General features: G+C 45.0%; 1 protein-coding gene and 1 long non-coding RNA gene across 6 annotated transcripts in view; both read left to right on the forward strand.

Annotated features, from left to right (window-relative positions):
• Window positions 1-22152, forward strand: part of NRG2 (neuregulin 2) — a 187515-nt gene that overhangs the window by 51971 nt on the left and 113392 nt on the right. The gene's annotated exons all lie outside the window — the stretch shown is intronic.
• On the forward strand, window positions 3956-12909 carry LOC112860905 (uncharacterized). 2 transcript variants are annotated; one of them, XR_015249618.1, is made up of 3 exons: window positions 3956-8794; window positions 9588-9782; window positions 12085-12909. It is a non-coding gene; the product is annotated as an uncharacterized LOC112860905 (long non-coding RNA). The 2 variants fall into 2 exon arrangements; XR_015249617.1 differs by having other exon boundaries at window positions 9588-12909.

Raw genomic sequence — 22152 nt, forward strand, 5'->3', positions numbered from 1 at the left:
AATGGTGGTTACAGAGGTGTTAGTCTTATAATAACTAAACTGTATATTTGTTTTGTGCTGTTTTCTATATTTGTGTTACTGTAGCTATAAAAAAAAGTTTAAAAAAAACTCAGCAACTATTCCTGATAAACTGGAATGAAAGGGAAGTTTTTCCACCAGATAAGAGTTACTATAAAAATACTACAGCAAACATTTCCCCATTTAGGGAAATGTTAGAAGAATTCATTTTAAAACAGGAACAAAGCATATATGCTCGTTATCACCAGCACAAAAATTCAGGAAAAAGAAGTGAGAGGCATAAGAATTAGAAGAGAGCAAATAAAACAGTCATTATTTGCATGATGTGTCATTATTTGCATAGAAAACCCCAAACAATATTTAGAAAATTTATTAGAATATTGAGAAAAATTATTAGAATTTAGAATAGAATTTAGCCAGTTAAGTTGATGTAAGATTAATATGTAAAAGTAATTTGCATTCTTTATACCAACAACAAGCTAGAAAACATAAAGAGAAGTTGCATTAAAAACACCGTCAGAGAGGGGCATTTGGGTGGCTCAGTGGGTTAAGTGTCCCACTCTTGGTTACGGCTCATGTCATGATCTTAATGGTTTGTGTGTTCGAGGCCTGCCTTGGGCTGCTTGGGATTCTCTCTTCTCTCTCTGCCCCTCTCTTGCTCACATGTGCTCTCTTCCCTCCCCCCAAAATAAATAAATAAACTTTAAAAAAATACCATCAAAGAAAATCAAATACTTAAGAATAAATTTAACAAAAGGTGTACACATCTTTCACGGGAGAAAAAAGAGGTATTCCATGAAGAGGTATTCAAAGGAGAACTAATTAAATGGAGGGAGATACTACACTCACAGATAGGAAAACTTAATACCATAAAGATGGCAACTTCTTCCGTTCTCCTCTATCTGACCTACACATTCCAATGAAAACCCCAACAGGGTTTTTCCTGTTATTTGACAGGGATTCTGAAATTTTGAAGACCAAGTAGAGAGGAAAGACTTGCTCTGCCAGATACCAGAACTCAGTAGGAAGCCAAGGTGATCAAGACAGTGTGGTCTTGGCATGAGAATAAACAAATCCACCAATAAAGGAGATTAGAGGGCTCAGAACCAGACTCACATAGATAGAGAACTCTGGCATATAACAGAAGTAGAATGTCAAATCAGTAGGAAAATTTAAAAAACTATATAATAAATGGAACTTGAAAAAAATGCATATGCAAAAAGGTGAAATTGGATGCCTGCCTTACACCATATGCAAAACATCAACTCCAGATGGTTTAAAGATTGAAATATAAAAAAAATCCCCACAACTTTAAGCCTCTTAGTAGGTAACGTAGGTGATTATCTTTTAGAATTTGAGTAAGGAAAGATTTTTAAATAAGACACAAACAATATTGACTACAAAATAAAAGTAGGCAAGTTTGGCCATAGTAATATTAAGAATTTTTATATGTCAAAAGACATGTTAAAGAAGGCGAAAAGACAACTTATAGACTGGGAAAAGATATTTGCTGCACACATAACCAGCAGAGGATTAGTGTCAGGAATACATAAAAAACCATTCCAACAAATTAATAAGAAAAACACAAATAACCCAATTTTTAAAAATGGGCAAATGAAATAACAAGAATTTCACAGAACAGGAAACACTTAAGATCCCTAAAAACGTAAAGAGATGTTCACGTTGTGAGTGATTGGAGAGGTAAAAATTAAGAGTATAACTAGAAAATTTTAGCACCCAGATGATTGGCAAAAATTGAGAAATCTTCTAATACCAGGGGTTGGAAAGCAGTTGCAGCCACAGGATCTTCAAACTTGCTGATGGAAGTTTAAACTGGTGAAAAGTTAAACATTCACATAGCCTGTAATGCAGACATTCCACTCCTAGGAATGTATCCAAGAGCACATATCCGATGAGGGACACGGACCAGACTGTATTGTTTATAATAATAAAAACCGTGAAAGTCTTACACTTTGGATAAACTAGGTCTATAAACACTATGGAATATTAGACAGCAGTGCAAATGAATGAACTATAGTGACGTCCAACAATATGCATGAATCTTAGCAGAATACTATAAGTACAAAAAATATTGCATACCACGTGATGTTCTTTTCATTAAATTAGAAATAACTTTCATAAAAATAGGCATAGTTAGCAATTCTTATAGATGAAGCAACACTACATAAAAAGGAAAGCAAAGGAATGAGGATTCAGGATGATGGCTGCCTGGCATGGGAAGAGGTAAGGAGATTGGTCGTCTGGTGACCTACAGGGTTAGAAAAGGTGATCGTCAAGTTCCTAGCTTTCACCTTAGGTGGTGGATTATGAGTGCTTATTGTGTTAAAACAGTTACCCAGGTAGCCAGTCAGCAAGCTAGCCAGCTCTGGCTGCTATGTGGAGAATGGGTTGAAGGGGGTAAAGGTAGAAGCAAGGTGACCAGCTAGGAGGCTGAGTAGTAATCCCGTTCAAGGGGATGCTCTGTACCTGATGGTGGCAGTTGTGATAGAGAGTAATGGACAGAGTCAGAATATATTTAAGAGGTGATGGAAGACTTGCTCTCATGGCTTAGATGTGGGAGGTGAGGAATATTCTATTATATGAAGGTACCACAATTTATTTTAACAATCAGCTCTTGTAATTTCAATTGTTTACAATATTTTTCGCTCCCTAAAACAGTCTAAAATGAATATCCTTGTTGGGGCACCTGGGTGGCTCAGTCGGTTAAGCGTCCAACTTTGGCTCAGGTCATGATCTCACGGTTCATGAGTTTGAGCCCCGATGTGGGCTCTGTGCTGACCACTCAGAGCCTGGAGCCTGCTTCTGATTCTGTGTCTCACTCCCTCTGCTCCTCCTCCACTTGTGCTCTGTCTCTCAAAAATGAATAAATGTTAAAAACACTTTTTTAAATAAAATAAAATGAATATCCTTATAGCTTAATCCTCAGATATCTAAATCAATTTCTTAAATGCCACTTTCAGAAGTGAAATTGTTGTACCAAAGGACATGTGCATTTAACAAGGCCGTTGATACATATTACCAAATTACCTTTCTGAGGGGTTATAATGCTTTTAGTTCCCACTGGCAGTATAAGGCCTACCCACAAAAGAGGCTTGTTCCTTCCTTTCTCCATCCAGAGCTCTATATTCAGAATGGTCTCATTGGCAGTTGAGGGTATGTGTATCTTTCTAGCAATTTCCCCTGGAATGATTTTCGTGGTCATTCAGTCTCTCTCTGGCCAGGATCCTTACCATTCAGAGTACTTCCCTGCTTCCTTCAGCGGGCATCCTTAGGGCTTTGGATTCCTGCAGTGGGTCCTTCCCTGGAGCATGTAGTCTAGGATATGAGATGGCATAATCTCTTCCTTGGGAAAGGCTTCCTAACACATGGACCAAAGAGAACTCTTCCCTTCTTTGCTGCCTAGAGTCTTCCCTTCAGACTCTGCCCACCCTTAACCCCCAAAGAGCCCTGGGGATTTCTAACAAACGTGGCAGTTTTTCTGATTCATTTGGGTAAAGGTGAAGCAGGCATATAAAAGAATTAATCAATTAATTACTCAAGTTCATGTCCCTTCAGAGCATCTGGAGCTGCACTATCCAAATATAGTAGCCACTAGCCACAGGAGGCAATTTAAATTAATTAAAAATAAGTAAAAATTTAAAATTCAGTTCCTCAGTTGTACTAATTACATTTCAAGTGTTCAATAGCCACATGTGGCTAATGGCTACCATATTGGACAGCATGAATCTGAAACATTTCCATCACCATAGAAAGTTCTATTGGAAGGCACTACAGAAATTGGGTTACTCAGGAGATGTTCCCAGGGGTCCTTTTAGATGTGGGATTGGAAAGGTCAGTGAGGGTGGGTAGAAGTTATTGGTATTAATTGACATGACTTGCTAGATAGATCCTTGCTGATCTAGAAATCAGTTCTTGTTATATAATCAGTTCTTTTTACCTTTTCCTCTCTGGCCTTGAGCAGGGGACTCTAGTTCTATAACAGTGATGTCTTAAGAACTGTGTGTATGTATATTTTATAAGAGAAATCTGATTGCTAGTTCATGACATTGACTGACCTAGGCCAAAGCCATTTTCCTCTAACACAAGAGCCTGGAAGGGAGGTCCCAGGGGCTGTGACTGACGTGCAGACAGGCTGAGGTTTCGCCTGGGTCTGCAGTGGCTGGAGGGAAGAACATGACAGCAGAGCCAGGAACTCAGAGTTCTTCATCCCTTCCTGTCACCTCACTTTCTTCTCGCACAGAGTGAGGATGACGCTCTCCTAAGCATTCTAGCGTTGCAAGGAAGGGGTGCTTAAAGGCGACGAAGCTCCAGATTCTGTCTCTTTCTACTATCCTGGAGCTGTGGTTACCATCTGCCTTTGTCCCTTCTCTGCATATGTCCAGACCCTGCTGTGAGAAGCACTTTTCCCAGTGGCCTAAATATAGCCCTGGGAGCCCCAAAAGCCATATTCTAGTCTTGGCTTGTGCACTGACTCATGGTATGACTCTATGTAAGTCACTTCCCCTCTCCTCCCAATGGGTCATCAGGGGTGAAGGGAGGATAATGGCCCTGAGTCACCTCCCAGAGAGAAGCTAATTAGGGCTCACTGAGGCAGAGAAGTGGCAAGTTGAAAGAGCCAGGGAAGGAGCGGAACTCTGGTAGGGCTTTGAGGAGGGGCCTGGCTTTCATGCTTCCCCTGGCACTCTGTCTGCTCAGACCTAGAAGCTAGGATCTAGGTTAGCTTCAGAAGGTCTGTAAACCTTCATGAATTATGTACATGAGTCTATGGGTATCAGCTTGTATGCACTTTTCTGCAGGAGGTCCATAACTTTCATCAGATTCTCAGAGAGTTAAGTAACCCCCAAAAGGTTCTGAACCACTGCCTTAGGATGTCCAACTCCTTGGCCTTATTGGGTGAAGAGAGGAGATGCATTCTTCTTGGGGAGGAGCAGTGAAGGCCTGGTTTTCCCTGGAGGTCAGGTGGCAGCTGCTGTGAGCAAAGCTCTTAGAACAGCCTGTGCAGAAGGGCCTGCCAGCCAAGTACCTATTGAGCCCCTACCAAGTGCCCAGCACTATGGCAGTCCCTTGAGGTGGAATCAGAATGCTCTTTGGCTCTCATCCCCTACCCCTAAGGTCTGATTGTCCCAGTTTTTTGGCCCCCAGTGAGGCTGGTGTCTGTATGGGCACATCTCAGAATACAAGGGTGGAGAGCATGTGCCCGAGGAAGGTAAGTTTCACAAGTCTCTGGGCTGAAAGTAAAAGCATGACTAAGCCGTAGGAAAATGGGCATCTAGGGAGGCCATATAGTGGAGCAGAAGGGTCACAAGCTAGGTCTGAGGACACCTGGGTCCAGATCCTGATGTTGATCTTCAGTTGCTTTGTGACATTGGTTGTCACTTAGTTTCTCTGTGCTTATTATGCTGTCTCTAAAATGGGCTAACTTCCCCTGTCCTAAATACTGACAGGGGCTCTTATGGAAAATGAAAAAAGAATTTAACAAAAATCAGCATCTGTTATGTTTTCCTATTAAAAAAATTTTTTTTAATGTTTATTTATTTTTGAGAGAGAGGGAGAAAGAGACAGAACACGAACAGGGGAGGGTCACGGAGAGAGGGAGACACAGAATCCGAAGCAGGCTCCAGGCTGTGAGCTGTTAGCACAGAGCCCAATGTGGGGCTCGAACTCACAGACCGTGAGATCATGACCTGGGCCAAAGTGGGAGGCTTCACCCACTGAGCCACCCAGGTACTCCCCTGTTTTCTTATCTTAAGAGTAATAAATGCCCATTGTAGGAAATATTGAAAACCCAGAAACACATCGTGAAAAAAAGAAAAATGATTCACAATTTTAACATGCCAAAATACATCCTCTTGTAAGTCTTGGTAAATTTCCTTCCAGATTGTTTTTCCACACATATATATTTTTTTCTCCTTACTAGGTCTTACTATCATAATTTATATACTACTTTTTCTCACCTATTACTATATGGTGACTCTACCCATGCCATTAATTGTTCTTCAGAAACCTGAATTTTAATGGCTGATGTTCTATCATTTGAAAGAACCAAACTTTATTTAACAAATACCCAAGTGTAAGCCATTTGTAATGCAGGCCCTTCCAAGTTTCTCATTATTGTAAATAATGCTTTGTTGAACAACTTTGTATATACCTCTTAGTATTCATCTCTCTTTCCTGATAATAAATTCTTAGAATTGAGGTTTTAGGGCCAAGTGTAAAGCTGATACAATTAAATACACACACACACATGTGCAAGGCATTGATGAGAATGACGCTGAATCCACGTTGACTAAATATCCTTATATACCTATCACAATCAAGGCATTTCTGTGTATGCAAGATAGATGTCTCCATGATCCTGGTGGGGATATAGGAGTGGGGATAGAAGTTTATGATAGAATTGGTGCCTATTTCTTCTCTCTTTTAGAATTGTCGAGTGGCAGGAAAACATTATTTATGGTAAGAAAGTTTTCAGTATGAGAGGGCAGGGAGTTGAGGCCATATATCATTAAAAACAACCCTAAGTGTTTGAAACTCTAGGGTCCATTCAATACCATATATAAGTCGCTAACAACGTGAGCGGGTCACATTATTTCTTGGGCTTGAGGAGACGAATCCTTAAGCTCTCTGACGTGAAAGAATGCCGGGAACATGTAATGAAATTACGTGTGTATGAACTCATTGAAAGTATAACAGCGTAGTAAAGGTTGGTTTTTTGCCTTTCTAGCCGTGAGACTGAGGGCTAACAGTAGAAACAGAGGCAATGAAGGCAAACGTCTGAGGGGCCGAGAGGGCAGTGAGGCTTGGAAACCTCACGAGGAGTGTCCTAGAGGCTCAGCATGGAAAAGGCCCACAGAGGAGCAGCCCCAGGATGGGCCAGCCTTCAGGCTGGGCCTCGCACTGGATCCGCTCTGTCCTGGGGACCACTCTCAGCATAAGACACTGATGCGTCCCAAGAAGCAGAGACCTTGTCATCTGACACTGGGCACCTTGGGGTTCAACTCTCTGGAAGGCAGTTTTAGTGGCTTGTCTGGTCAAACTCACAGCCACCTTCTTTTCAAATCTTAAGATAGGCTGGCTCCCTCACTGTGGGAATGGGGGAGAGGAGAGGAGGAGGCCGCTCTGACCCATCTGCTTACCTTCAGCACAGAGACTGTGAGAATCGTGACAGAACATCTTGCATGAAATGGCTCCTCCCTGTCCACAGGAATGTGCAACACTCCAGAGACCTAGTGTCATAAACAGAGGCTGTGGTGCTGAGCAATCGGGGCAAGTTAATCCCCCCAGACGTCAGGGCTTGGCCTGGTAGAGATGGGAGCGGGCTGATAAAGCCTGACGAAGGGGAGTGTGGGAGCGGAGGCGTGGCAGACAGGGTGGTGGGCTCCCCCTGTTAAGGCACTTTCTGACCGAGGCAGACGATAAAAGGCCAGCCCTGGAAAAGACCACTCCTCAGCCCACTTAGCGGACCCCACCAAGGAACTGGTCTTCCGAACCTGTGCCCCAGCGCACTGTACCAGGGAGAGCCAGGCACCTTGCTGGGGATGGGAGGAAGATAGCACCTGAAAACCGAAAAGAAATGATTGCTGGCATTTACAGAGCCTACCCTGGACCAGGAGAGACATAGAACAATTCCAGTATGTCCCACCTCTCAGAGAACTCGAACCTGGCCTTGTGGTGCTGGTGGGTACTGTGCAGCTCTCCTGTTCCAGTTGGCTACAGCCAGAAGAAGAGCAACTAATGAGCAATGCGAGTTGCTATAAACGGGCTTGGTCATGTGGTGCAGGCTAGGAGCGCTGTAGGAGTTCAGAAAAGGCAGAGATCAGTGTGGGCTGAAGTGATCAGAACAGGCTTCACAGAGAATGGGGCCAGGACCCAGTGCTCACAGGTTTGGATCTGTTGGAAAGAGGGAGGGAGGAGGAAAGGAGTGCCATTTGTGGGGATGGGAAGAAGCCGGACGGCCATGAGGCCCGCATGCTGGGCACCCAGGACTGTGCAGAGAGGCTGGGGGTAGAGAAGCAGTGAGAGGGCGGGGAGGGAGCCAGATTGCAGACTGTTTTGAATTCCAGGCAGAGGAGTTTCATCTTGGTTCTATAGCAAATAGAGAGTAGAAAGAACCCCTCGTGTGAGGAAATGTGGGAAGCCATGCCTTGCTGATGACTCCCACTGAATTAATTCCTTTTTGCCCTCAGTGAGGCCTCCTAACCCCTGAGCCCTGTAAGGCATCTTCTGAGAGCTGAGTTGTACGCCCTGTCATGCTCTGTGGCTGTCACGGCCTCGGGGATAGCTGTGAACCCTTCCTTCTCCAGCCGCGCCTCTAGATATCGCTCCGTTCCTCGTTTTTCTCCGCATTAGTGTCTCCTCCAGGCTGGCAGCCTGGAGCGTGTCAGCGCTGGGCACAGGGGAGAGGAGAGACATATTGGGGACCCACCCTGGGCTAGGCTCTGTGCGGGGAGCACAGATCTGAGCAGGACCCAGCCTCTGTGGTTGGAGTGCACGGCCTGGTTGCACCAGATTAAGTACTCCTCCAATGCTAAGCTGAGATTTCCTCACAGCGTGCTGGAGCCATGGAGCCCTCGGTGGAGTCCTGGGGGTTCTGAGACCTGTCCCTTGACTAATTACTTGCTTCTGAGGGCCCCGGACTAGAACCGTAACTTCACCCTGGCTCCCCACACTGCCACCTGGACTCTCTCTGGATGAGCATCCCTGTGTTCAGAGAAGGGGGAAGGTGCCGGACGCACGACTGACACCATCCAGCGTGGTAGGTGAAGGCTCTGTAAGAGTCCCACATGAGGGTAGATCCAGAGCAGGGAAGGAAATGGCTGCTGGGAAGACTGGCCCCCTCTCCCATGGCTGTGTCTACATTTTTCTGCCTGTGAACGCTAGCCCTAGGTTTGGGAAAAATGGTTCAAGTCCCGCTCTGGGAGAAGGGGATGTTGGAGGAGCAGGGATGGCCAGGGGGCAGGTCCTGGTCCAAGATAAGCAGACCTCGCAGGCTGGTGCTGGGTGTGAGCAACTGCCATGTGCCCTGCTGGACCCGAGAGCGCGTGCCGCAAGCCCAGCCTGAATCCCGCTGGCTCCCTTCTGGGCCCTCATTTCTGTCACACCACAGGAGGCCCTTCCTGGGGAGCTGCCACCGCTGTTAATGCTTCTGCCAGCTCTTCACAGCCATGGCTGCGCCCCAGGAGCTGAGGCTTAGCGTCCGCATCCTTCTCCTGCCCCCCTCGGAGGAGCATCTACAGAAACCACTTCTCTGCACACCCAGCCGCTTTTAGGGGGTAATCAAGTTGAGAGTTGCATAGATTTCAGCCATTTGGGAAAGGAAAGTAGGAGGGAGATTCCCCGGGGAAAAGGAGCTGCCTGGCAAGCCCAGAAAGTTTGGGGAGAGAAGTGCTGGGAAGAAGAGAGAGGGAAAGAAACTGGGAGGAAAACCTGTATCGAAGCCAGGCGATGGTGGAGGTTGGTGTTGGCGTTACATCGGGTCCTTCTAGTGTGAATAGATCGTTTTCTCTCCACAGTGGCCCCAACCTTTCAAAACCATTCTTCCCCCACAGAGCTCACTGGAGTTGGGGGTGCTGAATGACTGCTGGAGAACTTGGACTTCTCTCGGAAGATGGATGGGCTTCCTGCTCCTCACCCTTCAAGGATCTGTGCCTGGGAATAGTGGCCATGGGAGGAGTGTCTGGCCTGGAGCATATACTGCAGCTGGCCTTGTGCTGGGAGTATAGATTGTTGGCCTGTTCCTTCCTGTAGGTGTAAGGTTGGATCCACTTTCAAGAGGTTCTCTTTGTCTTGGAGGCAGCCTTAGAAGGAGCACAATGAGGGGCGCCTGGGTGGCTCAGTCGGTTAAGTGTCCAACATCAGCTGAGGTCATGATCTCCCAGTTCGTGGGTTCAAGCCCTGTGTCGGTCTCTGTGCTGACAGCTCAGAGCCCGGAGCCTGGAGCCTGCCTGAGATTCTGTGTCTTCTTCTCACTCTCTGTTCCTCCCCCACTTGTGCTCTGTCTCTCTGCCTCTCAAAAATAAATAAATGTTAAAAAAAATTTTTTTTAAAGAAGGAGCACAACGAGGTAGAAGGAAGATAGACTATTTGGGGTGATGCAGTGAATTGGACAGAGAAATCCCCCCAAAAGCTGGGCTGAATGTCTCTGGGACGGCTGTTTGGCTTGATCTGAAGCCAGGCCCCTGCCTCGAGCCAGGGCAGAGCTAGCCTGCCCCACCTGACTGTCCCTGGACCCCAGAGTTCTTCCCAGTGTGAGCAGAGTTCCTGGGCTGCCGTCACCAAACCCATCTGTCTCCAGATGTTCAGGAAGCGAGAGGAAGGGAGAGACCGTGATAAGCAGAAATGGCATGTGAGGTGGCTATGTAGAAGGGCTGCCATGGGATCAGATGGGCTCTAGGGTTTTGTTTTGTTTTGACATTCCTGAGCTTCTAGTTTTCCACCGAGTTTGTGCTTTCTTTTTCTTTCGCAGAGAATCTCTTATATTAGTTACATAGTACCGCATGAAAAAATTACCTCCAACGGTAGTGGCTCCAAACAGCAAAAAAAACATTTGTTATCTCGCAGTTTCTGTGTACTGAGGATCCGGGCACAACTCGGCCGGGGGCTTGTGGCTTGGGGTCTTTCAGGAGGTGGCAGCAGAGGAGGTATCCAGCATCACGGTCATCTCGAGGTCTGAGTGGGGGGCTGAAGGGGCTCCTAGCACTCGAATATTGTTCGAGGCTTCAGAAGATGCGCTTCCTGGCTCACCCACAGGAGCCTCTCCGCAGGGCCTGCCCAACAACGAGGCAGCTAGCTTTCCCCAGGCCAGTAACGAAGCCCAGTCTTTTTATACCCTCAGCTCAAACCTGACACCCCATCATTTGACATTTTCTGTTTGTTAGCAGCAAGTCAGTAAGTCCAACCTACAGCCAGGGGGAGAAGGTTACACAGGAGTGTGACTACCAAGAGTGGGGATTATTGACGGTATTAAACAGTTTTTTATGTTTATTTATTTTTGAGAGAGACACACATACAGAGTGCGAGCAGGGGAGGGTACACAGAGAAGGAGACACAGAATCCAAAGCAGGCTCTGGGCTCCAAGCTGTCAACACAGAGCCCACCGTGGGGTTCTAACTCTCAAACCGCAAGATCGTGACCTGAGCCGAAATCGGATGCTTCACCGACTGAGCCACCCAGGTGCCTACCAGGGGCATTTTAGAGGCTGCCCGCCACACTTCTCGTTTCAGCCCCGTGACAACTCCACTCTAGACAGGGAGAAACAGTCTGCAGGGATGGGGGAAAGGAGCTTGAGAGAGGAGGGTCTCTGCCCAGGACCGAAGAGATGCTAAATGGTCGATGAGAATTGGCCCCTTAACCGTGGTATCTATCTGACCTCCGACCTAGTAGTCTTATCCTGATGCCTTGATGCCTGTCAATCCCATTGCCTGTTGATATTTGCGGTTGGGAATTGGAGCAGACTTGAGTTGACTGAGCATTAGGGTCTTTGACGCTGTCCGACTTGCTGCTCGACTTTTCCTGGCTGTTTCCAGAGTGTCAGGGACATGTCTCGTAATCATTTCCTCCACTAACAAACACGATTTCTTCTATACTGCTCTTTTATTATTTTAAGTAAACCCTTTATGTTAGCTGTTTTAAATTTACAGAAAAATGGTGAGGATAGTCCAGAGGATCCCCATACATCCCAATCCAGTTTTCCCTATTATTCACATCTTATCAGGGTAGTACCTTCATTAAAATTAATGAATCAATATCAGCACGTTATTAACTAAAGTCCATCCTTTATTCAGAGTTTCTTATTTATTACTCCTTTATAGTTGAGCCAGGCACTGGGCTATACATTATTGTGATTAATTCTTAGACCAGTCCTGTAAGGTTGGCACTATTATTATCTCTGTTGCCGAAGAGGGAAGTGAGGCACAAAGGGATTAAGTCACTTGGCAAGATCACAGAGCTGTGCAGAAGCAAAGTGAGCATTTGAACCTTGGTCTCTCTCACTCCCACGTAGTGCTCTTAACCATTTATACTTCTCTTCCTCCCTCTCATTCTCAGACTCCTGCTTCTACAAAAGGAATTGTACACATAAGCACTAACATCTGGCCCTACCCTTAGGGCCTAAGCTTGTGGGAAAGATAAGAAGATGCCAGGAGACCAACAGTGCTTTAATGACCTCCTTCAGCCTCGGCCTTCTCATCTGTGGAATGATAGGATTAGATTAATGGCTCTGGGTCTCCTCTGCCTCTGCCTCTCTGCAACCTTGTCAGTCTATCCCAGAACCTTTGTCCAGAGGATCTGGGGGCTGCCGGTGGGAAAACCAGGGAACAAATGGGTCAAAGCTGCTTCCCCAGGCACTGAGCGTCACTGGCACCTGGGGAATGAGCCTGAAGATTGGTGGGATAGATTTGTCTTTGTATAGAATCAATCACTTGGCTGCCCATCAAGGGAAGATCCCGACGCTGTAGGCTCTGCACTTGAGTTTACTGCCCTTGGCTGCTTCAAGAGCCTTCAGGGATAAGGTCTCTAGAGAAACCACTCTGAGCAATATGTTTTTCTGAAACATCAAAGAAACCCACTCCTGAAGAGCATAAGCACTACACAGAGAGTTCATTTATTCATAAAAAAGGGTGATTTGTCAGGACCCCAGAGGCAGTGTCCCTGCGTGGTAGAGAACGTGGACTTGAAAGTCATATAGACCTGACCAGCCTCTCACAAACTGGTAACTTTGGGCAAGTCTCTCAACCTCTCTGTGCATCCATTCCCGCATCTGTGTTATAAGGAAAATATAAGGATAGCGACTTTGTGGAGTTGTTCTTAGGAGTAACTGTAATTTATGCAAAATGCCTAATTGAGCTCGTAATAAATGCTTAATAAATGGCAGTTATTTTTAGTATTTGTTTGAGCAGATCAGTTTTACTTCCAGCTCTAAGAATTACTTTTTTTTTTTTTTTTTTAAACTCTGAGGTCTGTTGCCCTTTCGGAATTCCAGGTAGTTAGAAAGCACCAATTGCCGAGAAGCACTTCAGCCCTGGGATAGAGAAGGCTTTCCTCTTATGTACTGAGGTGGGGGTGGGGGTGGGGACTGTTGAGCCTCCCCGTTTGCTTCTCTACCAGCTGCAAAGGAAGCCTGTAGCCTTGGCAGAGGATAGTCCCAGCCCTGTCCTGACTGCCACAGCCAACCTGTCTTGGTGCTGCCTGATGTTCCCCAGATGGCCCTTGGGCTCTGGAGGGCCACCCCACTTGTGTAATGACGTAAAGAGGACTGTCCACAGGGTTCCTCGTGCAGGGTGCCTCCCCAGCCTGGCACCTGGCTCTGTGTCAGCTTTTCTGGCTCCCCACACAGAGGCTCGAGGGCTATATACTGGCCTGGGGTCCTCAACATCACGCTTAGGAGGGGTAGTGGGAGCAGCCCCACTATGACAGCAGGACCAGGGCCAGGGTGGAAGACTAGGCCCAGCTGGGGCACACAGCAGGGTCAGCTCCTCTAGCGGGAGGCTCGTATCTGTGCCTCTCAGGCTCCGGAGGCCAGCAGAATAGGGACAGAGGGATCTCACTGTGAGTTCCTGCTGCCCTGGGAAAGGTATTTAGACCAGCTCTTTCTCCTTCTTCTCCTCCTCCTCTTTCTTCTCCCTTTTCTCCCTCTTCCTTTTCCTCCCCTCTCTCCCCTTCCTTCTTCTTCTCCTTCCTCTTCTCCTTCTCCCCCTCCTCCTCCTCCTTCTTCCTTTTTACCAGAAAGTAGAGCATCAGAGAGGCTGGACTTGATTTTGATTCCAAGTTCAAGGCTGCCTGGGGTTAGAACCAGCTAAGCGATTCCAAGAGAGGAGGAGGAGGTACAGGGACATTCCTATATTACTGAGGGTGGCCCGAACATTCATACACATGTAGTGCATATGATAAATAGACATTTGTGACACACACAAGGCACTTGTGTATCAGCATGTTCAAGAAACCTCTTTTCCAGAGGCAGGTTGGCTGCCAGCCCACATAGGAGGCCCGTGGCCCACATACAGACCAGGAAATGGGTTTTCCACATCCAGGAAACATTTATGGCATCTAAGGAGTTGTTCTATAGACCTGTCCCCCTCTGGGTTTAAGGCGGAAATGGCCTGGACCTGTGACCTGGCCGCAGAGGCCCTGTAAGGGCAGGCGCCCTGGCCTGGGCCCAGTCGGAGAGCTGCTGTCCCCAGGCTTGGTGCTGAGAATGGTCGGACCTGAGGTTGGGATGGAGGATGAGGCCATTTCTGAGGCCTGTACCTGGTGTGGAGAAAGGAGGGGGAGGAGGGGGGATGGAAACAGCTGAGGCAGGGGAGCAGTTCGGAGTTTTCAATTTTTAATAATTTAGACTGTGACTGGAGGAAAAAATTTCTGGTAAATTATTCTATTTAGAAATACATAATGAGGGCACTGGGGTGGGTCTGTCACTTGAGCGTCCGACTTCGGCTCAGGCCATGATCTCACGGTTTGAGCCCCGCATCAGACTCTCTGCTGTCAGAGCCTGGAGACTGCTTCAGATCCTCTGTCTCCCTGTCTCTGCCCCTCCCCAGCTTGTACTCTCCCTCTCTCTCAAAAATAAACATTAAAAAAATTTTTTTTAAGAAATATATAATTATAACCCTAGTTGGAAGTGTCATTGTCTTGCTTTCGCTCCCAGTCCTTCAGGGAGCTTTGATCTCTGCTACCTCACCCCTTGCTGTCTTATGGTGTAGGTGGCATAGCTCAGATTCATGTGCTGCCTACTTAACCCAGATACCCCTCTTTGCTGCCCCAGGGCCTCCTCCCCTTCACCCATCTGGTTGGAGAGTTTTGGAGTACCCTGTTACCTTTCATGGCCGATTTCGTTCCCAGTTTGCCAGGAAAAGAGATAATCCCCTTGGGAGCTGGGGAGGAGAAGAGGAAAGCTGGAATCCTTGTCACCTTATAGCCTTTGGTGGCAGTTTTCTCAGTGAGGAGGAAGAACCTGAGCGAGGAATTGGCATGAAACTTTGGGGCGGAGGTATATATTTTTAAGCCATGGGATCATTTCTCCTTAATGAAACCTTTTTATCTCCCAGACTAAACAGGGCCAAGGAGGAATGCATATCTGGGAATTGCTAGCAGCTCCTATTTTTTTTTTATTAAAAAAATACTTTTAATGTTTGTTTATTTTTGAGAGACAGAGAAAGAGAGGGACAGAGTACGAGCAGGGGAGGGGCAGAGAGAGAGGGAGACACAGAATCCCAAGCAGGCTCCAGGCTCCGAGCTGTCAGCGCAAAGTCCAACGCAGGGCTCGAACTCATGGACCTCAAGATCATGACCTGAGCCGAAGTCAGATGCTTAACCAACTGAGCCACCCAATTGGCTATTTTTTTTTTCATTTAAAAATTGCACAGGAAGTGCTTAATGTAGAAAAGTTAGGAAGTATGGATGATGAAAAAGCAAAACCCCAGGACACTCATAATTTTACCACCCAGCAGTGAGACTGGAAATGTTTTGAAGTAAATTCCTCCAGATCTTTTCCTATGTATAAAGATTGTTTGGGGTTCCTGGGGAGGCTCAGTCAGTTGAGCATCCAATTCTTGATTTCGGCTCAGGTCATGATCTCATGGCTGTGAGATGGAGCCCCCTGTCAACCTCTGTGGGGGTTGGGGGTGGGGGGCTGGGGGGTTGCTGGGACATGTAACCTGCTTGGGATTCTCTCTTGCCTTCTACCTCTGCCCCTCCCCTGTGCCCTGGCATACATGTGCGTGCATGCTCTCTCTCTCTCTCTCTCACTCCCTCTCTTTCAAAAAAAAAAAAAAAACTTTTAAAAATGGGACCCAACTGTACCTACTGTCTCATAATCTGTCCCTTTTTTCATTTAAAAGTATATAGGAACATCTTTCCTTGGCAACAGCCGTATTTTTATGCCATCATTTAAAAAAGTCACATAGTATTTCATTGTATGGATAGAACTATAATTTATTTTATCAATTATTTATTATTAGAAATGTAATTTGTTTTCAGGTTTTTTTGTTATTCCAGTTTTCCAGTTGTGCTTCTAGATGAGGTTTTTTGTTGTTGTTGTTGTTGTTGTTGTTCTTTGTTGTTTTGTTCTGTTTTGCATATTCTTACTTCCTTAGGATGAATTCCCAGCCCAGATGGAACTGTAGGGACTACAGACACACACCTTTTAAGGCTTGTGATCCCTCTCACTACATTACAAATCAGAAAAATTGTACCAGTTTATCCTTCACCACCAGTGTTCGTCTATCTGTGCACACATCTCCGGTGTTATTTTTTGCCTTTAATATCTGATATGCAAAATGTTATTTCATTTACTTTGATTACTATTTAGGCTGAACATTTTAATATGTTTATTAACATTTTGAGTTTCTTTTATGTCTTTGTGCCTTCTTCTATTGAGGTATTTATCTTTTCTTACTGTTTTACAAGATTCTTCTTCTGTCGAGAGCATTATTAACCTTCATTTTGTTTGGTAAATGTTGCATATAGTAGCTTTACTACTTCATTATTTGCATTTGGTTTTATGACCTTTTTTGACATGAAGATATACATTTTTAAAGTAATAAACATACTAATATTTATTTTGGGACTATCTTTTGATCTATGCTTTGAAAGACTTCTACTTCTACATTATATAAACATCCATCTAAGTGTTCTAGTGTTTTATTTAACATTTAAATCTTTGGGGTGGCCAGTAGGTTAAGTGACTGACTTCAGCTCAGGTCATGATCTCATGGTTTGTGAGTTTGAGCCCCACATTGGGCTCTGTGCTGACAGCTCGGAGCCTGGAGCCTGCTTTGGATTCTGTGCCTCCCCCTCTCTCTCTGCCCCTCCCCTGCTCATGCTCTGTCTCTCCTTCAAAAATAAATAAACATTTAAAAAATTTAAAAACAACATTTAAATCTTTTAAGTGTCCACAGTTTATTTCTGTGTGTCAGAAGTGTGGTATTTTAAAAATTTTAGTTAAAATTTTTTTATCCTAGCATCTTATTGGACAATCTATCTTTACTTCCTTAATATGAAATTTCACCTACATTCTACATGTACTTTTTTTTTTTTTAACGTTTTATTTATTTTTGAGACAGAGAGAGACAGAGCATGAACGGGGGAGGGGCAGAGAGAGAGGGAGACACAGAATCGGAAACAGGCTCCAGGCTCCGAGCTGTCAGCCCAGAGCCCGACGCGGGGCTCGAACTCACGGACCGTGAGATCGTGACCTGAGCTGAAGTCGGCCGCTTAACCGACTGAGCCACCCAGGCGCCCCCTACATGTACTTATAATACATTTCATATAAGCACTGGCACACTTAATGAAGACACTTAAAATTGTTTCTTGCCTTTATAATACTTTCTACTGACCTATCTATTCTGATGCTTCATCCACCCTTTTTAAAGTTTTTATTTAAATTGCAGTTAGTTAATATACAGTGTGATATTAGTTTCAGGTGTACAATATAGTGATTCAACAATTCCATACCTTACCCAGTGCTCCTCAGGAGAAGTGCCTTCCTTAATCCCCATCACCTACTTCACCCATCCCCCCACCCCACCCCACCCCACTCTGGGACCCATCAATTTGTTCTTTATAGTGGAGAGTCTGTTTCTTGGTTTGCCTCTCTCTCTCATTTCCCTTTGCTCATTTGTTTTGTTTCTTAAATTCCACAAGTGAAATCATATGGTATTTGTCTTCTCTGACTTATTTTCACTTAGCATAATACTCTCTGGTTCCATCTATGTTGTTGCAAATGGCAAGATTTCTTCTTTTTTATGGCCGAGCAATCTTCTGTATATATATATATATATATATATATATATATATATATATATATATATACACACACACATATCTGTATATATACATATGTACATATCTGTACATATATACATATGTATATACATATATACACACATATATATGTATATATACATGTGTATATACGTATATGTGTGTGTGTGTGTGTGTGTGTGTGTGTATATCGATTCGTCAAACGATGGACACTTGGACTGTTTCCATAATTTGGCTATGGTAGATAATGCTGCTATAAACATCAAGGTGCATGTATCCCTTTGAATTAGTATTTTTGTATTCTTTGGGTAAATACCTGGTAGCACAATTACTGGATCATAGGATTTTATTTTTAACTTTTTGAGGAACCTCCATACTGTTTTCCGGAATGGCTGCACCAGTCTGCATTCTGACCAACAGTGCATGAGGGTTCCCCTTTCTCCATCACATCCTTGCCAACGCTTGTTGTTTCTTATTTTTATTTTAGCCATTCTGATAGGTATGAGATGGTATCTCATTGTAGTTTTGATTTGCATTTCCTTGCATCGTCCACACTTTTTAAATTATTGTAGCTTAATTTTAATATCTAATTTTTAATTTTTCTTGGCTTTTCTCAAATGTTGATTCTTCCAGATGAGATCGAGAATCAATTATGCCCTTGGTATTTTTACTGGAATGGTGTTAAGAGATTAACTTGGAAAGATTTACATTGTAAAGTAGTACATTTTTCTATCAATTCTTGTCTGTTTGTTTCCTTTAGTTTGTTTCCTTTCCTTTTCTGTTGGTAGATCCTATACATTTCTTACTAATTACTCCTATCATTTTACATTTTTATTGACATATTTAATGGAATGGGGTTTTTTCGTTATATTTTCTAATTGTAAGTTGCTATGTACGTGAGGACTCTTGATTTTTATACATTGATTTTGTAACTGGAAAGGAAACATGCTGTCTTCCGGTTTTTCCTTTGGTGGGTTTGTGCCAAAGGCGTGTTTGACCTAATTTAAGGCTATTTAATTTCCTTCTGGATCTGGGCCACAGCTCCTCCCTGTCATTCCCTGCGGTTGTAGCATAGAATTTGGGAAAAGAATGGACGGCAAAATTGGCTTCTTGTCAGATGCCTCCTAAGGATGGGCATGTTGTGAAACAGATGCCCACCTCATTCTTTCCCTGCTGCGAACCCAGCCATTTGGATGCCCAGGAAGAAGTGACTTACCATCTAGTGAAAAATAGGTACACGCACCAAAGCTGAGGCAGGCAGAGAGATCACGGAGGAGGTAGTGTTTAGATTAAATTTTGTGCCAACCCTGGGAACTCTCAGGAAACACTTAAGGGCCTATAAATGCCATACGCTTGGCATCTGGGGTAGCGGGAGGCATCTGAGGTGGTTTTTACTGTGGTTCAAAGGCAGGGCTGGATCAACTTCTTTTCTCTTCGTGTTAGAGATACTGGGGTCAGGCAAGTGGATGGGCTCCAGGATGGTGGGGTTGCCGCTGTGTGCTCTTTTAAGAAGGATACAGACGTGTTAATATTCAAAACTCAAGGCAGAAAAGAAAAACTGGCTGTCTTCATTTTTATGTCTGAAGCAAACACATTTGAAAATGTTTGTGGATAGTGGTAAGGAGTCCCATCAGGTTTTACACATTCTACTGTGGTTAAATGTAAAGATTAACAATGCCATTTCTCCCTGATGTTTAGCACTTGGGGTTATCTCCCAGTGATGAACCCCCTTTCAACCCTCCTACCCTTGCACCCCTCCCCTCCACAGTACATCCCCCCATGCCCGCCCTTGCTCTCTGGTCTTTCCTGCACGGGCTGCATGCTGGAGAAGACAGCCCCAAAGGTACTCTAGAGGTCAGCCAGCAGAGGGACAGGGGCTGGAGTGGTTAGGGAAAGAGGGATGGGGGAGGGGGACATGGCTATGGAGGGCTGGAGTGGGGAGGGAAATTTAGAACTCTTACTTCGGGCAGCGCCCAAATAAGCCTTGCCTGCATTTTTACGGTGCCTTGCTCCGAGAGTCCCTCTAGTGGGAGGTGGGAACATTGCTGTAGTTCTGGTAGCCCTACAAAGGCCACCTCCTTATGATGTGGACTTTTATCCACCTGGCCTGAAAGGTGCAGGCAGCCATGTGCCCAGACCTTATCTGGTGCCCAAACCAGGTGATTTTCTCTATTCCCTTCCTTTTACCACCAGAACCCAACGGAAACCCACGTTGTTGTCCCAGTCTTCCGAAGAGGGAAACACCACAGCCTTCGTTGGTTGTTTTACTCCAGTGTTTTGTACCATCTTGTTCCCAGAATGTTCTAGCCTAGTCTTCTTGCAAAATAAAACCGTCATCCTGTGGCGTGACTTAGGCAATGTGGAGAACAGACACCTTTCTTTTCTTTTTTCTTTTCTTTTTGGAGAACCCTTTAGCGATTTGAAAGATTATTAAGCTTGCCTTTGAACTTTTGCCGGTAGAATTAAGTAAAAATCGTATTTGTAAAGTGACCGGTGCGATGCTTGGCACAGAGTAAAATCATGTTGTTTGTTTTTATTGCTATTATTTATACTATTATTTTTAGATGATTCGTAGATCACACCCAGTTTTCAATATTATTTAAGTTTATATGTCAACTGGAGGTAGAGAAGTGTTCCAATAAGGACAGAAAGGGAACGTATTTCCCTCACCCTTCCTGTTTGAAAGGCAAAGGTAGTATAAGCCAAAGGCCATCATATATTATTTGGGGTGGGTCTAGAGGCTCACTACCCCCTCTAAACTCTAAAATCTTTGAGGGCAAGTATGGCATCTTAGTCACATTTGTAACCTCGCTTACCTAGCAGAGGGCTGATTCACTAAATGCTTGTAAAGAAAGGAAGAGAGGAAAAAGCTCTTGTAACATCTTGACATCTCAGCTTTGGAAGGGACACTAAGATCCCTGTATAGAAAATGGTCTTCTAGCTTCTCTGCCAACCAGTGATTCTTGTTTGAATGCTCCTACTGCCTGAAAGCTCACTCTTTTTTGAGGGCTTCCAGAGGGGTCAACTCTAATTAGTAGGACTATTTTTTCTATTGAGATAGCATCTGCTTCCCTTAACTTTTACCCATTAGTCTCATGCCTGTCTGTTCAAACTATGCAGAACAAATTTAGTCCTTCCAGATAACGGTCCTACAGATATTTGAAGATAGCTCTCAATCCTTACTTCCTTCTGCCAAATCTAGAACTTGCTTCAGAAAAGCTGTAGGACGGGGCGCCTGGGTGGCGCAGTCGGTTAAGCGTCTGACTTCAGCCAGGTCACGATCTCGCGGTTCGTGAGTTCGAGCCCGGCATCAAGCTCTGGGCTGATGGCTCGGAGCCTGGAGCCTGTTTCAGATTCTGTGTCTCCCTCTCTCTCTGCCCCTCCCCCGTTCATGCTCTGTCTCTCTCTGTCCCAAAAATAAATAAAAACGTTGAAAAAAAAATTAAAAAAAAAAAAAAGCTGTAGGAAATTCTGTGTCAGTCATAATGGGTTATTAAAAGAAGCAAAGCAAGTTGGCCCTAATCTTGGAGGTTTAAATTAGCATGGTCCTTTCTCACCCCTGCCTGAGGGCCAGGGTCTACTCCCTGGGTCAGAAGACCACGGCGTGATCTCTGAGTTTCTGTTCCAGGTCAGTCCAATAACGTGTGCAAACCATTCACCTTTACCTTAGGGCCATATAGCTTCATGGTCAAGGGTGCAGGCTCTAGAGCCAGATTGCCTGGGTTTGTATCTTGGCCCTGCCAGTTAGTTAGTGAAACTCTCTCTCTGGTTTGAGTGCCCTCATGTGCAGTGTGGGGTTAATACCCCCTACCTCACAGGGGCTTACGTGGGTCAGTTGATATAAAGCACTGAGCACAGTGCCTCGCATATAGTAAGCACTATGTGAACATTAGCCCTTACTGTCATTATTAAAACTGTAGCTCTTCTTGCTCATGCTGTGGAGAGAATTTTGCATAAAATTCCGCATTAGCCTCGCCCAATATCCTGTGTGTACTTCTTGGTGTCTTTGGCACTCACCAGACTGTTGCCACAGTGCCTGGAATATTGGAGGAATGGTTTGTTTGACCAATGAAAAGCCCTGGGTTTTTGGTGCTTACCAGCTGTGAGACTTTGGACAAGTCACTTGACTCCTCATGGCTTGAATGTGTCCATGTGGAATGTGGGAATAATACATACCTCTCTGGGTTTTGCAAGGATTAAGGGAGGTGATGTAGGTGAAGGTCTATGGGAAAGAGGGAAGTCCTAGAAAAAGAGCCTTACTCCCTGAGGGCCGGATCAAGTCTTGTAACTTACTGTCCTTCAGAATCTCCACAATGCCTGACAGATAGTAAGCGATTCTAAGTTCTGGACTGGTTG

Source organism: Puma concolor, chromosome A1 (genome assembly GCF_028749965.1).
Source record: "Puma concolor isolate L17-30 chromosome A1, mPumCon1.1.hap2, whole genome shotgun sequence".
In the NCBI taxonomy this organism is placed as follows: domain Eukaryota; kingdom Metazoa; phylum Chordata; class Mammalia; order Carnivora; family Felidae; genus Puma; species Puma concolor.